The sequence below is a fragment of the Adiantum capillus-veneris genome, chromosome 2 (genome assembly GCF_014529385.1).
Source record: "Adiantum capillus-veneris isolate H3 chromosome 2, ASM1452938v2, whole genome shotgun sequence".
Classification (NCBI taxonomy): domain Eukaryota; kingdom Viridiplantae; phylum Streptophyta; class Polypodiopsida; order Polypodiales; family Pteridaceae; genus Adiantum; species Adiantum capillus-veneris.
Window position 1 is genome coordinate 174,076,449 of NC_140932.1, and position 5,198 is coordinate 174,081,646.

Consider the following 5,198-nt stretch of genomic DNA (forward strand, 5'->3'; position numbering starts at 1 on the left):
TGTAGTATGTGTGTGGCTGATCAGTGACTCTTGATGCTCCAAAATTGTGGTGATGAGAGTCGCAATGTAGAGCCCACATTGTGGTTGGGAGAGGAAAGTGTTTAGGTCTAAGTAATGGCTAAAAATGTGAGGGAAGCAAGTTTGGATGTGACCAAAAGCTGAGCACTCTAGTAGTGTGTGGTACTTAGACTCTTGAACTTGCAGTGAGCATAATGTACACATACAATTTGACACTTCTCCAATTCCCCAACACCCTGTCTCACAACGAAGAGAGTGGGAGCTAATCCGAATGGCTATGATAGTGCGTATTGCTGACAAGGAGATAGGCTCAAGCATGTAAGTGCAATAACGGTTTCCCCTTTCAGTGAAGAACATGGTTTTGTAATTGGGGGCAATATGGGTGGTGTAATGTATGAAGCGTGACCCACAGGATTCCTCCCAAGTTCTAATACATTGGTGTTGTAGAAAAGCTTCATTCACTTGCGAGTCATTTGAGGCATCATGTAGCAAGTGTAATGCATCCCATCTCCCAAACCACTTCTTTATGTCTTGCATCCATCCTGTGCTCAAGATCTTGCTTTTATGCGTCTTTTGAACTTTTTTTCTTGCTTCCCATCTAATAGTAGGAAGTCGATGTGAGGAGTTTTGACGCATTTTCATCATGTACTTCATTCAAAAAAATAAATTTTGGATCTAGATTGGCCTAGCCACTCTCAAGAGATTTGGGAAACAAAAGAGTGCCGATGAATGCATTTAACCATAGAAAAAGGTGGGGGTGAGCATTTTAATGGGTGTTCTTCCAGCTTGGCACCCCTTTCTTTAAAGGAGACCTAGCACTTGGCTCCAAGTGCTTGGACAATGAAGATCCGAGGAGAGAAGTTTGTATAGTTAGAGCTCTAGTCCTAAAAGCCATAAGGGTTTCTAGGAATGAACATCTATTCAAGAGAAAGAACATAGTGTTGCATGCCGAACTAGTGCTGGAAACTTGCGGACGGCTTTTCTCAAGCATAAAAAAAAGCGGCTTGCCGAGAAGAAGAAGATAGGCCCTTGACGAAAATATAGCGCAACAATCGAAATTTGGTAACATGGATTCAAGGTATGTTGAGGGCCAATGGTCTCAAATCCCTGAGGGGGACTTTGTGCCCATTGAACTGAATTTTTTTGTATATGTTGGATGTCCATGTGCAAAGGATATGCCAGGGTCGAAATGTATTATTTTGTGTTAATTCAAATCTAGCTCCAATAAGCATTTTTTTCCCCCAAACTCACAATAGTGAGTGTATATGTATATTGCGAAATCAAAAAAGTTACAATGAAAGCCATGCTCCAATTGAGCCCTGGCATCTACTTTCAACAACACATCCTACCCATACATCAACTGACAAAGGGAGCCACCATGAGATAGTGGTGACAAAGGTAGCATAAATGTCCGAGGCTAAATTAGTGTTGCCACCAAGAAGATAGCGGTGACACATCACACTCCTTGACCACCAAGCCATGGCCCTGGGAACTAAAGGTTGCAAGACAAATAGAGTCATTTTTTCTCCTTTTGTTGCTTTAACAGACTAACAATACGAGTGAGGAGGCCACTAGGATGGAGACAAATTTGCCAATGGGTCCTTTCATTTCACATCCTTTTATAGGTACTGATTTCCTTTTCATTTTAGAATGCCAATTTGAACCTTCAGCTTCTTTCTTTCTCCCCACATTGTGTGGTTTTCAACTCAATAGTGTTTGGAAAACTTTCTTTCATTGCCTTCGGTTGCTTTAGGTTTGTGATGGGCTTCCTTGCATAGAAGTTTGTTGGTGCCCACCCTTCGGCTCATGAGCCGAGAGGCTCAAAGGAGGAAAGACTCGTGGGGCGATTGCTTCTGGTGAAAGCGGAGACATACTCAATCGTAGATGTCTGAGGTGTGCGAGATAGGGATGGGGCCCTTGACTGCCCCTCTGTGGTTGGGGTTGGTTCTCTAGTGCCGCCATCTATTTTTTATAGATGGTGGAGGCCACCCCTCCATGCTCTATTCAGAGTCAAAATGGCAGCTTGTAAGTTCTGATGTGATGTTGTAGACCTGAGGTATCCGTAGGTGGAAGAGGGTGATGGTGGCAAAGTCACCTTACTCTATGGCAACTGACGGCTTCTTCGAGGTTCTCTTGCTCATGGGTGGCTTCTTGACTCTTTTGATTGTAGAAAGGTTGGCCCCGAACGGGAACATCTTGGTGATGATGCAAAGGATGATTATTCCCCTGGTTCAATAGCCATGGTTGGATGTGGCGCAAGTGTTATGGACATTGATATAGCTGGTGGTGGCCTGAGATGATGGTGGCATCCTACCTCATTCTCTCCTCCATCTGTGTATGGCTCTATTAGTTAATTGTTTAATGCTATGTTTCTAACTATGTACAAGGTTGTGGCTTCTTATAAAAGCCAAAATATGGTCCTAGGCATGGTTTGTGTGTACGAACGGTTTGATGCTCATGGAAGAGCTTTTGCATGAGCCTATGATGTAAATTTTTTTGGTCTATTTCAATGTGAGCATTGCTGTAAAATAAACAAGTGATAAAATCACGAGGCCTGCCCTTGATGGATGAACAAAAAACTCTCGTACTAAATCGGCACTCTCTGTCTCAAATATAAGTAGAGTTGCTCTTCTTTCTCACTGAGTTTCAAAAAAGCATATTTCATACTCAATTGTGTTTAGCCCAAGCTCTACAGTTATTGAAAAGAGTGAAAAATTCACGAGGCGTGCATATATGAAATCGAGACAACGAGAAAAGATTCGCAAGTGATAATGTTAAAATAGCTTGTATACAAAGTAGAAGTTTGGCACTTGTGTATATATCTAGAAAAAGCTTGGCAAAGGAAGTAAATGTTGTAGTTGCATGTGTTTTTGCTTTTGTTTCATGGGAGGGAGGGGAGAGGGAGAGAGAGAGAGGGGGGGGGGGGGGGGGGGGGGGGGGGGGGAGGAGGGAGAGGGGGTTCACTTTGGGAGAAAAATATGTATAGAAGAGTGATCTGACCAAAAGCAAAATGTCATCCCTGATACTGTGGATGGCACAAGAGTTTTTAGCCAAATGTGATCAAGCTTTGAGTTGTACACTGTGGTCACATCATGGATTTGTTGTTTGTATCCATGAGAGTGTAGTTCCCTTTCCAATTGTTGATTGTGAGTATTTTTGAGGTTGTTTTCAATGTTGAAGTCTCCAATGATGATGCTTGTTTCAATGTCGGCAGCTGCATGGATCACACTCTTTAGTATTAGTAGCAAGGAATCCAATGGAATTTTTGGTGATTTGTAAACTGAGACTACATGGAGCAAAAGTTCTCCGTGTATAGAAACGAAAGCTTCAATGACTTCAATTCCAAGGGCTGATAGTTTCTTTGTGGAGTGAACAATGACATGGTCCTTGTGAAAGATTGACATACCAAATTTGTTGTAATAATGAATGTGGTTGAAATCTAGTGCAAGTGGGTTAAAGAAAGTGTTTTGTCTTGTTTCTTGGAGGCATAGAATGTCTGACATCATTAAATTTGGATCACTTTTAATTTGGTGAAGATGCTTCTGGATGGAGACAACATTTAGGGATTGAATGATGTAGTCTGTCTCTTGGAAGTGGGAAAGCAAGGAGATCAAGTGTTCCCATCTGGCGTTGTTTTTAGTCTCTCCAACTCAGTGAGAGCACGATTGCATCAACTTTGATTTGGTTTGCAAGTATTGGTTTGAGAATGTGAAGATTAACGGGATCCGTAATGGGAATGGCCTATGAACTTAGAGAATAGCGGAATTAAGAGAATTAGAGTGAGCAATTTTGAGAGCATAGAGGGTGAACTTAATTGGTAGTGGCAACTCTATCATAACACTTAATTAACTAGGCATGAACAATACTTTTACAAGAGAGAGAGTGTAGAGAATATGACAACAATTGAGGACCGGATTTATGTGGAGCCGGTCCCCCCTCCAAAAGGCATTTGTATTATAGATTCTCTCATTAAAAGAGACTTGGTACAATACAATCTTTGTGTTCCTTGAGACCTCCTTGGCAATATGAAGATGGAAGGTTCACACACCAAGATTTTGCATAATTTCAACAATCAATCTTAGCTTGGAAACAATCAAGAACTTGTGAACATCACTAATCTTTGTGTTCCCTAAATCATTTGAGTGCACGAAGATGTATACTTTTATGCATCAACTTGTGCTTAAAGCAATAATTAATTTACCTTGCAATACAATTAATCTACTTGCATTAAGTAATTAATCTACTTGCAATAAACCATTAGCCTTCTTGCAATAAGCATAACATGCACTTGTAGAAAGCATTAACTATCCCAAGCCTCAGTCCCAAGACCTCAAACACCTTCGAAGGTGGAGAGAGCTAGCAGGGAATGAGGGTAGGGAAGAGGAAGAAGAAACATTTCGTAGGAGAAAGAATTAGTTCCTCACTTATCATACTCTTGTTGCTAGCATACATAATAGCATAGTAATGAAGAAGAAGGAGATGGCAAGCTTAAGCATTGAAGCATGGCTCTTGGTTGGATTTGCACTCCATAGCCAAGAGTGTTGGTGTAGGCTCTCAACCTCTACTTGCTTGGAGAAGGAGAGGGAGCTCTTGCACTTTGCATAGTACACCATGAGAGTGTTTGTGAGTGTGTGTGGGCGAGTATACCCCCTAAGCAACCCCCTAGCTTGCTTGGGCCGATCCCCCCTTGTAGCTCATGCTTGAAGCTCATTGGACCCCTCCAGGCCTAGCCAATCACAAGCAGGAGCCATTACAAGCAACAGGGGTAGCCTTGGGACAAGTGTCCCCCTTTCTCCTTTGAGAGAGAGGACTTGATAAATGCAAAATCAATTAATTAAATATCCTAAATTATCATTGGACCCCTTGGGTGGCCAACCAATAGGCTTCAGGCACACCATGAGGGCAACATGGGGAGGAACTTGACAAGTGTCCTTGCTGCCTCTTCATGCTGGGGCTTCCCTTGTGTGTGTGTGTGTGTGTGTGTGTGTGTGTTCTCTCTCATCCCCCCCCCTTGTAGGCTCGCCCCCCTCCTTGTAGGGATCTTTTTGACTTTGGATGAGCAAGCCCCTTAGTCATCAAGCATGACAAAGCACTTGAACTAGGGGGTGTTCCCACAAGCATCTCAGGCAAGCATCTCAAGGCACCTCAAGCACCTTAATCATGTAGCGAGTGAAGCACCT